We start from the raw sequence: 13,561 nt of genomic DNA, 5'->3' as shown, positions 1-13,561 counted from the left end.
CATATTCCCCCACATTAGTTGGCAGCATGTTCCCCCACATTAGGTTGGCAGTATAGTTCCCCCCACATTAGGTAGGCAGCATGTTCCCCCACATTAGTTGGCAGTATAGTTCCCCCCACATTAGGTTGGCAGTATAGTTCCCCCCACATTAGGTAGGTAGTATAGTTCCCCCCACATTCCCACATTAGGTAGGCAGTATTGTTCCCCCCACATTAGGTAGGCAGTATAGTTCCCCCCACATTAGGTAGACAGTATAGTTCCCCCCACATTAGGTAGGTAGTATAGTTCCCCCACATTAGTTGGCAGCATGTTCCCCCCACAATAGGTAGGCAGCATGTTCCCCCAAATTAGTTGGCAGTATAGTTCCCCCTATATTAGGTTGGCAGCACCCCCCCCCCCTCCCCACAGACATACAGCCTCCAGCCATATACAGTGTATGGCTAGAGGCTGTATGTCTGTGTGCTGCCCCCACTGTGATCCGGTCACCTCTCCTCCGGCCCGGGGTCACATCTACTGCTATGGCCTATGGACCATAGCAGTAGGTGCTAGGACCGGTCGAGCGGTGACCGGAACGCTGAAGAAGATAACGCGCCGCCGGTCACTTACCAGGGCCTGTGCGCGTCCTCCTGTTCCTCCCGCGTCTCTATGGTTGTACGCACGGGACATCACTGACATACAACCATAGAGGCGGAGGACCAGGAGGACCGAAGGAAGGATTGCCGCGCATGCGCTGAAGAGGCGGCTTTCATTGTTTGTTTGTTTTTTAAAGAGAGATTAAAAGGTGAAGGCTGGCGGCGGGCCACATGACGAGGTCTGGCGGGCCGGGTGTTTGACACCCCTGACCTAAAGGGTTAACACACTTTCTGAATGTAATTTTGAATATTTTGAGGGGTGCAGTTTTCATAATGGGGTAATTTGTGGGGTATTTCTAATATGAAGGCCCTTCAAATCCACTTCAAAACTGAACTGGTGCTTTAAAAATTATTTTTTTGAAAATTTTGTGAAAAATGGGGAAAATTGCTGCTGAACTTTGACATGTTTTTACTTTTGGAGGACATTAGAGGGTTTCAACTTTATGATGAAAACATAAAGTAGACATATTGTATATGTGAATCAATATATAATTTATTTGGAATGTCTATTTTCCTTACAAGCAGAGAGCTTCAAAGTTAGAATTTTTTTTGGAATTTTTCACCAAGAAATGATGCAAGTATCAATGAAAGTTTACCACTATGTTAACCCCTTCAGGACCAAGCCCATTTTGGCCTTAAGGACCAGAGCGTTTTTTGCACATCTGACCACTGTCACTTTAAACATGAATAACTCTGGAATGCTTTTAGTTATCATTCTGATTCCGAGATAGTTTTTTTCGTGACATATTCTACTTTAACATGGTGGTAAATTTTAGTGGTAACTTGCATCCTTTCCTTGTGAAAAATCCTAAAATTTGATGAAAAATTTGAAAATTTTGCATTTTTCTAACTTTGAAGCTCTCTGCTTGTAAGGAAAATGTATATTACTAATAAAAAAAAATTTTATTCACATATACAATATGTCTACTTTATGTTTGCATCATAAAATTGTAGAGTTTTTACTTTTGGAAGACACCAGAGGGCTTCAAAGTTCAGCAGCAATTTTCCAATTTTTCACAAAATTTTCAAACTCACTATTTTTCATGGACCAGCTCAGGTTTGAAGTGGATATGAAGGGTCTTCATATTAGAAATACCCCACAAAAGACCCCATTATAAAAACGGCACCCCCCAAAGTATTCAAAATGACATTCAGTCATCATTTTAACCCTTTAGGTGTTTCACAGGAATAGAAGCAAAGTGAAGGAGAAAATTCACAATCTTCATTTTTTACACTCGCATGTTCTTGTAGACCCAATTTTTGAATTTTTACAAGGGGTCAAAGGAGAAAATGTATACTTATATTTGTAGCCCAATTTCTCTTGAGTAAGCAGATACCTCATATGTCTATGTAAAGTGTTCGGCGGGCGCAGTAGATGGCTCAGAAGGGAAAGAGCGACAAGGGGATTTTGGAGAGTACGTTTTTCTGAAATGTTTTTTTGGGGGGCATGTTGCATTTAGGAAACCCCTATGGTGCCAGAACAGCAAAAAACCCTCACATGGCATACCATTTTGGAAACTAGACCCCTTGAGGAACATAACAAGGAATAAAGTGAGCCTTATTACCCCACAGGTGTTTCACGACTTTTGCATATGTAAAAAACTAATTTTTTTTTCCCACTAAAATGTGTTTCCCCCCACATTTCACATTTTTGCAAGGGTTAATAGCAGAAAATACCCACCAAAATTTGTAATCCCATGTCTCAAGAGTATGGAGGTACCCCATAAGTTGACCTGAAGTGCACTACGGGCAAACTACAATGCTCAGAAGAGAAGGAGTCATATTTGGCTTTTTGAGAGCAAATTTTGCTCGGGGAGCATGTCGCATTTAGGAAGCCCCTATGGTGCTAGGACAGCAAAATAACCCCCACATGGCATACCATTTTGGAAACTAGACCCCTTGAGGAACGTAACAAGGGGTACAGTGAGCATTTGCCCCCCACTGGTGTCTGACAGATCTTTGGAACAGTGGGCTGTACAAGTTTTCATTTTCACGGACCACTGTTCCAAAGATCATCAGACACCTGTGGGGGGTAAATTCTCACTGCACCCCTCATTACATTCCGTGAGGGGTGTCGTTTCCGAAATGGGGTCACATGTGGGGTTTTGTTTTTTTTGCGTTTGTCAAAACCGCTGTAACAATCAGCCACCCCTGTGCAAATCACCTCAAACCACCTGCAATCACCTAATGCTTAAAGTGACAGTGGGATTGATGTTGGGTGACATCAGGAACTATAGGCACAATTAGTCTGATGATGGCGCTCAGATCTTGTACAAAACGGACAATACCATCGGGTTTGGGGACCAGATTAATTGGAGTGCAGTAGGGAGAGACAGTATGTTCTAAAACTCCAGTTTGTAGGAAATGTTTGATCATAGGATGGATACCTTCGATTTTTTCAGATGACAAGGGGTACTGTTTTTGGTAGACCGGGAGAATGTCTGGTTTGAGTCTTGCCTTGTATGGTGTACATTCAATGAGTCCCACATCATGGTCTCCATGTGACCAGACAATGGGGTCTACCTCAGGTGGGACCTGGGCCGGGGACATAACAGGATAATGTCTAGCAGGATAGTACCCTGCAGGTGTGACTATGGGTGTGAGGTCAGACGTGACATGTAACCCAGACGGGGATGCAGTGATATGTAATTTGAGTTTACATATGAGGTCTCTTCCCAGGAGGTTTACAGAGAGAGAGAGAGGAAGGCGCCTCATGTGCGGGATCAGCAGATCTTGTTAGTGGGGGAAGGGGGAAGGTAATTCCCAAACCGCTTATCAAAGTTGGTTGTGTGTCCACACACAACAAGGTAAAGCATGTATAAATATATGGTGGTCCACTGCAGCCCTCCTTGATGAAAGTAGAACAAGGAAAGGATGACCGTAAATTCAGGAGTTAGTCCGGCGCAGAGAGGAACCGCCAGGAGACAGGATAAAATCAATGGATTTATTGAATGCAACGCGTTTCACTGCGCATGCGCAGCGAAACGCGTTGCATTCAATAAATCCATTGATTTTATCCTGCCTCCTGACGGTTCCTCTCTGCGCCGGACTAACTCCTGAATTTACGGTCATCCTTTCCAGGAGGTTTACAGGGCATTCAGGTATGATACGAAAGGAATGGAAGGTTAAATGGTCACCATCGGGGCATTGTATATACAGGTACTTCAGATGAGCAAAAAAATGCTCTGGTCCTCAAGGTAAAAATGGGCTTGGTCCCTAAGGGGTTAAACTGCTGCTTACTCTGCCCAACTCCAGTCTCCCTTTCTAAATGGGCATAGGTGTATTACTAAATTAAAAAGAAAATGCTTCACTTCTCCTAATTAAATATATTTGAAAATTTTATTATTTATATTTTAATCTGATAGCTCTTTAAGTCTATGCCCTGTTTTTCCAGTTAATTTAAAAAGGTATGGGCAGTCAGGGATAACGTTTAAAAATAATATAATAAAATAAATTATTGTTCAGCTATGTGATCGCTGCTGCTGCATTCACACAGGGGACAAGATGATGTAAGGTGGTCCCCGGCGGTCAGACCCCTATCATTTACATACTTTCCTGATAGGTGATATGCTTAAATCTTGGGATAACTTCTTTAATGGGATCCGTCATAGTATAGATACATTTGACTGTGAGCTTGATGGAACCCCCAAGTGTAAAAGAAGCCTAATGAAACCAGGTAATCTATACCGGAACCAACTAGCTTTAAAGTTGTTCAAAAGCTCCACTAAGTCACAGCTACACAAACATACAATAAAACACATTGCACAGTTTTAGGACTTGCCACACAGGCATATTACAAGTGATATGTACCGTGTACACTAGAATATATTGCACCAACAGCTCAGGTTTATAGTAGTGCCACAAGAGAACAGCTACCAGAGGAAATGCTTTTACTGTTTTTAGGATTTATTGATACTCTTAACATATCCTCTGTGGTCTGTAACACACAACCACTGCATACAGAACAATCTGACACGTTCATTCTCACCTTACTGGGCAGTAATTCAAGGAGAGGTATCAGCTATAGGATGAGAAATGTAATTGGGCATTTTACATCTGACTTGTACTTAACCCCTTCATGACCCAGCCCTTTTTCACCTTCAGGACCTGGGCATTTTTTGAAAATCTGACCACTGTCACTTTAAACATGAATAACTCTGGAATGCTTTTACTTATCATTCTGATTCCGAGATTGTTTTTTTCGTGACATATTCTACTTTATGTTATTGGTAAAATTTCACTGATATTTGCATCCTTTCTTGGTAAAAAAAATCTAAAAATTTCATGAAAATTTTGAAAATTTAGCATTTTTCTAACTTTGAAAGTCTCTGCTTGAAAGGAAAATGGATATTCCAAATAAATTACATATTGATTCACATATACAATATGTCTACTTTGTGTTTGCATAAAAAAATTGACAAGTTTTTACTTTTGGAAGACACCAGAGGGCTTCAAAGTTCCGCAGCAATTTTCCAATTTTTCTCAAGATTTTCAAAATCGTAATTTTTCAGGGCCCAGTTCAGGTTGGAAGTGGATTTTAAGGGTCTTCATATTAGAAATACCCCATAAATGACCCCATTATAAAAACTGCACCCCCCAAAGTATTCAAAATGACATTCAGGAATTGTTTTAACCCTTTAGGTGTTTCACAGGAATAGCAGCAAAGTGAAGGAGAAAATTCACAATCTTCATTTTTTACACTCGCATTTTCTTGTAGACCCAATTTTTGAATTTTTACAAGGGGTAAAAGGAGAGAAATCACCCTAGAATTTGTAACCCAATTTCTCTCGAGTAAGGAAACACCTCATATGTCTATGTAAAGTGTTCGGCAGGCGCAGTAGAGGGCTCAGAAGGGAAAGAGCGACAATGGGATTTTGGAGAGTGAGTTTTTCTGAAAGGGTTTTTGGGGGGCATGTCCCATTTAGGAAGCCCCTATGGTGCCAGAACAGTGGACCCCCCACATGTGACCCCATTTTGGAAACTATACCCCTCATGGAATTTAATAAGGGGTGCAGTGAGCATTTACACCCCACTGGTGTTTGACAGATATTTGAAACAGTGGACTGTGCAAATCAAAAATTTTATTTTTCATTTTCACAGACCACTGTTCCAAAAATCTGTCATACACCAGTGGGGTGTAAATGCTCACTGCACCCCTTATTACATTCCGTGAGGGGTGTAGTTTCCAAAATGGGGTCACATATGGATATTTATTGTTTTGCGTTTGTCAGAACTGCTGTAGCAATCAGCCACCCCTGTGCAAATCGCCTCAAATGTACATGGTGCACTCTCCCTTCTGAGCCTTGTTGTGCGCCCCCAGAGCACTTTGCGCCCACATATGGGGTATCTCCGTACTTGGGAGAAATTGCATTACAAATTTAGAGGGTCTTTTTTCCCCTTTTACCTCTTGTGAAAATGAAAAGTATAGGGCAACACCAGCATGTCAGTGTAAAAAATGTATTTTTTTACACTAACATGCTGGTGTAGACCCCAACTTCACCTTTTCATAAGGGGTTAAAGAAGAAAAAGCCCCCCAAAATTTGTAAGGCAATTTCTCCCGACTACGACGATACCCCATATGTGTCCCAAAACTGTTGCCCTGAAATACGACAGGGCTCCAAAGTGAGAGACTGCCATGCGCATTTGAGGCCTGAATTAGGGATTTGCATAGGGGTATTCTATGCCAATGATTCCCAAACAGGGTGCCTCCAGCTGTTGCAAAACTCCCAGCATGCCTGGACAGTCAATGGCTGTCTGGCAATACTGGGAGTTATTATTTTGCAACAGCTGGTGGCTCCGTTTTGGAAACAGTAGCGTACCAGACGTTTTTCATTTTTTGGGGGGAGGGGGGGCTGTGTAGGGGTATGTGTATATGTAGTGTTTTTTACAGTCACATGGGCAGAGGTTCACAGCAAGTTTGCCGCTGGAAGTTTGAGCTGCAGCGCAAAATTTGCGCCATCTCAAACTTTCAGCACTCACTGTAAACCTCCGCCCATGTGAGTGTACCCTGTACATTCACATTGGGGGGAGGGGGCAAACATTCAGCTGTTGCAAACTAGGAGCATGCCATTTGGCTGTCCGTGCATGCTGGGAGTTGTAGTTTTGCAACAGCTGGAGGCACACTGGTTTGGAAACACTAAGTTAAATAATAAACTTTCAAGTGTTTTGCAACCAAACTTAGTGTTTCCAAACCAGTGTGCCTCCAGCTGTTGCAAAACTACAACTCCCAGCATGCATGGTCTGTCAGTGCATGCTGGGAGTTATAGTTTTGCAACAATTGCAACAGCTGGAGGCACTGAGGTAGGAAACGGACAATGTTTCCCAACTAGTGTGCCTCCAGTTGTTGCAAAACTACAACTTCCAACATGCCCAGACTGCCCAGGCATGCTGGAAGTTGTAGTTCGGCAATATCTGAAGGATCAGATGTTGCCGAACTACAACTTCCAGCATGCTTGGGCAGTCTGGGCATGCTGGGAGTTGTAGTTTTGCAACATCTGGAGGTCCACAGTTTGGAGACCACTGTATAATGGTCTCCAATCTGTGCTCTTCCAGATGTTAGAGAACTACAACTCCCAGCATGCCTGGACAAACTGAGCATGCTGAGATTTGTAGTTTTGCAACATCTGGAAGAGCACAGATTGGAGACCATTATACAGTGGTCTCCAAACTGAGGACCTCCAGATGTTGCAAAACTACAACTCCCAGCATGCCCAGAAAGCCAAAGGCTGTCTGGGCATGCTGGGAGTTGCAGTTTTGAAACTCCCAGAGGCAGCAGTGAGATCGCTTTACGGCGATCTCACTGCTGCCAATGAAGATGCCGCACTGCTGCTGCAAACTCACCTCCGGGACGCAGCGCCGCCGTGACCGCCTGGAGGACGTCGCTCGCGCCGGGACCGCTCAGGACACCGCTCGGACGGGTAAGTGACGCCGGGGGACGGGTCAGGGACACTTAGCAGAGCGGTGTGTGTCCCGATCCCCGTGATCGGGACTCACACACCGCGCTGCTAAGTATTCTGATAGCGAAACGCTGCTATCAGCTAGTCCAATTTGACCAGCTGATAGCAGCGATCTCTGGGGGGGGGGGGGGGGGATGAAACCCCCCCGTGGTCGCATGGTAAGATGGCTGGCTGGCCATCTTACCGGGGCTGCGGCAAAAATGTTCATGATGTACCTGTATGTCATGGGTCGGGAACACCTTGCCACCCATGACGTACAGGTATGTCATAGGTCGGGAAGGGGTTAAAGGGGTACTCCGGTGAAAACCTTTTTTCTTTTAAATCAACTGGTGGCAGAAAGTTAAACATATTTGTAAATTACTTCTATTAAAAAATCTTAATCCTTCCAGTACTTATTAGCTGCTGAATGCTACAGAGGAAATTCCTTTCTTTTTGGAACAATGATGACATCACGAGCACAGTGCACTCTGCTGACATCTCTGTCCATTTTAGCAACCATGCATAGCAGATGTATGCTAAGGGCAGAATGGTGGCTCAGTGGTTAGCACTGCTGCCTTGCAGTGCTGGGGACTTGGGTTCAAATCCCACTAAGGACAACAATAAATAAAGTGTTATTATTATAACAATGTCAGCAGAGAGAACTGTGCTCGTGATGTCATCAGAGAGCATTCCAAAAAGAAAATAATTTCCTCTGTAGTATTCAGCAGCTAATAAGTACAGGAAGGATTAAGATTTTTTAATAGAAGTAATTACAAATATGTTTAACTTTCTGCCTCCAGTTGTTTTAAAAGAAAAAAGGTTTTCACCGGAGTACCCCATTAAAGGGGCTGTTCAGGTTAGAAAACCTATTTTCATAGAATTCTCTGTTAACCCCTTAAGGACTGAGCCCTTTTTCACCTTAAGGACTCGGCCGTTTTTTGCAATTCTGACCACTGTCACTTTAAACATTAATAACTCTGGAATGCTTTTAGTTATCATTCTGATTCCGAGATTGTTTTTTGTGTGACATATTCTACTTTAACAAAGTGGTAACATTTTGAGGTAACTTGCATCCTTTCTTGGTGAAAAATCCCAAAATGTGATGAAAAATTTGAAAATGTTGCATTTTTTTTAACTTTGAAGCTCTCTGCTTGTAAGGAAAATGGATATTCAAAATATTTTTTTTTTATTCACATATACAATATGTCTACTTTATGTTTGCATCATAAAATTTACATGTTTTTACTTTTGGAAGACACCAGAGGGCTTCAAAGTTCAGCAGCAATTTTCCAATTTTTCACAACATTTCCAAACTCACTATTTTTCAGGGACCAGTTCAGGTTTAAAGTGGATTTTAAGGGTCTTCATCTTAGAAATACCCCATAAATGACCCAATTATAAAAACTGCACCCCCCAAAGTATTCAAAATGACATTCAGTCAGCGTTTTAACCCTTTAGGTGTTTCACAGGAATAGCAGCAAAGTGAAGGAGAAAATTCACAATCTTCATTTTTTACACTCGCATGTTCTTGTAGACCCAATTTTCGAATTTTTACAAGGGGTAAAAGGAGAAAATGTATACTTATATTTGTAGCCCAATTTCTCTCGAGTAAGGACATATCTCATATGTCTATGTAAAGTGTTCGGCGGGCGCAGTAGAGGGCTCAGAAGCGAAGGCGCGACAAAGGGATTTTGGAGAGTACGTTTTTCTGAAATGGTTTTTGGGGGGCATGTTGCATTTAGGAAGCCCTAAAAAAAAAACACATGGCATACCATTTTGGAAACTAGACCCCTTGAGGAACGTAACAAGGAATAAAGTGAGCCTTAATACCCCACAGGTGTTTCATGACTTTTGCATATGTAAAAAAAAAATAAAAAAAATTTCACAAAAATGTGTTTCCCCCCAAATTTCACATTTTTGCCACGGTTAATAGCGGAAAATACCCCACAAAATTTGAAACCCCATCTCTTCTGAGTATGGAGGTACCCCATAAGTTGGCCTGAAGTGCACTACAGGCGAACTACAATGCTCAGAAGAGAAGGAGTCATATTTGGCTTTTTGAGAGCAATTTTTGCTCGGGGGGCATGTCGCATTTAGGAAGCCCCTATGGTGCCAGGACAGCAAAAAAAAAACACATGGCATACCATTTTGGAAACTAGACCCCTCGGTGAACGTAACAAGGGGTTAAGTGAACCTTTATACCCCACAGGTGTTTCACGACTTTTGCATATGTAAAAAAAAAATTTTTTTTTTTACCTAAAATGCTTGTTTTCCCCAAAATTTTACATTTTTAAAAAGGGTAAAAGCAGAAAATACCCCCCAAAATTTGTAACACAATTTCTCCTGAGTACGGCGATACCCCATATGTGACCCTAAATTGTTGCTTTGAAATACGACAGGGCTCCAAAGTGAGAGCGCCATGCGCATTTGAGGCCTAAATTAGGGATTGCATAGGGGTGGACATAGGGGTATTCTACGCCAGTGATTCCCAAACAGGGTGCCTCCAGCTGTTTTAAAACTCCCAGCATGCTTGGACAGTCAACGGCTGTCCAGCAATACAGGGAGTTGTTGTTTTGCAACAGCTGGAGGCTCCATTTTGTAAACAGTGGCGCACCAGACGTTTTTCATTTTTATTGGGGAGGGGGGCTGTGTAGGGGTATGTGTTTATGTAGTGTTTTTTACTTTTTATTGTGCGTTAGTGTAGTGTAGTGTTTTTAGGGTACAGTCGCACGGGCGGGGGTACACAATAGTTTCTCGCTGGCAGTTTGAGCTGCGGCAGAAAATTTGCCGCAGCTCAAACTTGCTGCCGGATACTTACTGTAAACCTCCGCCCATGTGAATGTACCCTGTACGTTCACATTGGGGAGAGGGGGGGGGGGGGGGGGGACATCCAGCTGTTGCAAAACTACAACTCCCAGCATGCGCTGACAGACTGTACATGCTGAGAGTTTTAGTTTTGCAACAGCTGTAGGCACACTGGTTATGTATCACTGAGTTTGTGACCTAACTCAGTGTTTCACAACCAGTGTGCCTCCAGCTGTTGCAAAACTACAACTCCCAGCATATACGGTGTATGCTGGGAGTTGTAGTTTGCAACAGCTGGAGGCACACCGGCCGTGAAACACTGAGTTAGGTAAAAAAAAACTCTGAGTTTCACAACCAGTGTGCCTTCAGCTGTTGCAAAACTACATCTCTCAGCAGTCAACGACAGCCAAAGGGCATGCTGGGAGTTGTAGTTATGCAACCAGCAGATGCACCACTACAACTCCCAGCATGCACTTTAGCTGTTTGCGCAAGCTGGGAGTTGTAGTTATACAACAGCTGAAGGTACACTTTTCCATAGAAAAAATGTGCCACCAGCTGTTGCAAAACTATAAGTCCCAGCATGCCCATAAGGGAATGCTGGGAGTTGTGGTGGTCTGTCTCCTGCTGTTGCATAACTACAGCTCCCAGCATGCCCTTTTTGCATGCTGGGAGCTGTTGCTAAGCAACAGCAGGAGGCTGTCACTCACCTCCTGCTGCTGCTCCGGGACACAGGTCAGTCCCGCCACCGCCGTCGTCGCTCCTGGGGCCCCGATCCCAACAGGGACGCCGGGGATAGGGGTCTCCAGCTGCCGGGGTCCACGTCCCGCACCCGCTCACGTCCTCCGGAAGAGGGGCGGAGCGGGTTGCGGGAGTGACACCCGCAGCAGGCGCCCTGATTGGTCGGCCGGTAAACCGGCCGACGAATCAGGGCGATCGTGAGGACGGCCCCGATCAGCCAGTAATTCCGGGTCACTGGAGACCCAATTGACCCGGAATCGCCGCAGATCGCTGGACTGAATTGTCCAGCGATCTGCGGCCATCGCCGACATGGGTGGATATAATGACCCCGGATATGCCGCGATGCCTGCTGAACGATTTCAGCAGGCATTCGGCTCCGGTCCCCAACCGGCTAGCGGTGGGGACCGGAATTCCCATGGGCGTATGGATACGCCCTGCGTCATTAAGGACTCGGAATGCAGGGCGTATCCTTACGCTCTGCGTCCTGAAGAGGTTAAAGGGGTACTCCACTGCTCAGCGTTTGGAACAATGCAGCAAGATAGTAAATAGAGTGGAATCCTGCAAGCCTGAAACAACAATTCACACTATAAACCCAACACTCTTAGGCCATGTTTACACGGCCGTACATGTGCGGAATGTCCGCCTGGAAAACAGGGGCAGACGTTCTGTGCAACTGAATGTTCCAGTTGGTGTAGGACCATGGCAATGCATTTCCGAGTAAAAAATGGGCAGAAAAAAAATTGAGATTTTTCTACAGATGCCGGAATCTGGGTTTCTGCAACAGAGACATCTGCTGCAGAAATGTTGCTGTGTGCACAGGAATTCTATTGAAATCAATGGGACTCTGCTGTAGCGGCATTTCCGAGCGGAATATTCCTGCAAGATTCTGCTCAGATATTCTGCTGTGTGAACATAGCCTTAGTAAACCAGGGCCAGTCTACATACAATGCTAAATTCCCCCCACTGTGCGCACCTAAGTTAGACCACTAAGTAACTGGTCTCCAGAACCAGGGCTATCTGAGGCTGAACCAATAACCTGGTCTAACCAGAAAGCGAATGACATGCTGGATTTCCCACATCTCACCTAGCTTTCCTAGGAAAAGTTGACCAGTTGCCCATAGATTGCTTCTTTCATTTTTAAAAAGGCCTCTAAAAAATAAAGGATACAATCTGGTTGCTATGGGCAACTGGTCAACTTTGCCCATCGCACCTCCTCCCACAGACATGAATGGAGGGGGCGTGGCGACGCAAGGGGCGTGGCGTACCGTCACATCTCCAATCCTGGAAACACAGAGGTTTCCGAGACTGGATCAGCATGCAGGGGGAATCTTGTGAGAATTGAAGGTTAGATGAATGCAGCATGTTATCAGGAAATATTCCTCTGCACAAAAACTGCACATGGGACATGACAATAGCCCACAGAAAGTTCTTTTCTTTTTGAACTTCCTTTCTGTCTGACCACAGTGCTCTCTGCTGACACCGCTGTCCACGTCAGGAACTGTCCAGACTAGGAGCAAATCCTCATAGCAAACCTATCCTGCTGTGGACAGTTCCTGACATGGACAGAGGTGTCAGCAGAGAGCACTGTGGTCAGACAGAAAGGAAATTCAACAAGAAAAGAACTTCCTGTGGAGCATATAGCAGCTGATAAGTACTGGAAGGATTAAGAATTTAAATAGAAGTAATTTACATATTTGTTTAACTTTCTGGCACCAGTTGATTAAAAAAATGAATGTTTTACAGTGGAGTAACCCTTTAATATAAATAAGCCACTCTGGGGAGATCTTAAACGTGCGGTTCATGCAAGACGACCAAAGACTTTGCATGACCGGAAGGCATTTTGCCAAGATGAATAGGCAGCTATACTACCTGCAAAAATGTGGAGTCTCAAAGACTGCACACTGTCATTGATGTTAAAGGGGGCAATACACAGTATTAAGAACTAAGGGTATGCAATATATTTGAACAGGGGTCATTTTTGCCTTGTTCTGTTTTATGATCGTGACCATTTGTAATTACCTGCAGCTAAATATGAATCCCAAAAAGATAAGAAACATGTTATACCAATTCTCCAAGGGTATGGAAACTTTTGAGTACATCTGTATATAGCTCTTCCCTCAACTACCTGTCCTTGTGTGCGGTCAAATAGCTCACGATCCATAAGATGGCTTCCTATAGAGGAGCACAGGATAATACACCTCATTGAGTGCACTGTACTCTAATGGAGGAGGCGCAGTGATATGTTAAGGATTTTGGGGGAGATTTATCAAAACCTGTGCAGAGGCAAAGTTGCCCAGTTGCCCATAGTTCACTTCTTACATTCTTAACAAGGCCTCTGAAAAATGAAAGAAGCGATCTGATTGGTTGCTATTGGAAACTGGGCAACTGTGCCTCTGCACAAGTTTTGATAAATCTCCCCCTTTGTGTTTCCATCTTGTTGCCTGATATCAC

At 43.9% G+C, this 13,561-nt stretch overlaps 1 protein-coding gene across 5 annotated transcripts in view; it reads right to left on the bottom strand.

The window, feature by feature from the left end:
* CHID1 (chitinase domain containing 1) overlaps positions 1–13,561 on the bottom strand; it is a 723,738-nt gene that overhangs the window by 682,755 nt on the left and 27,422 nt on the right. The gene's annotated exons all lie outside the window — the stretch shown is intronic.

This window comes from Hyla sarda, chromosome 6, assembly GCF_029499605.1.
Source record: "Hyla sarda isolate aHylSar1 chromosome 6, aHylSar1.hap1, whole genome shotgun sequence".
Taxonomy (NCBI): Eukaryota; Metazoa; Chordata; class Amphibia; order Anura; family Hylidae; genus Hyla; species Hyla sarda.
The sequence above is the reverse complement of the archived record's forward strand: the minus strand, read 5'-3'. Positions and strand labels throughout refer to the sequence as shown.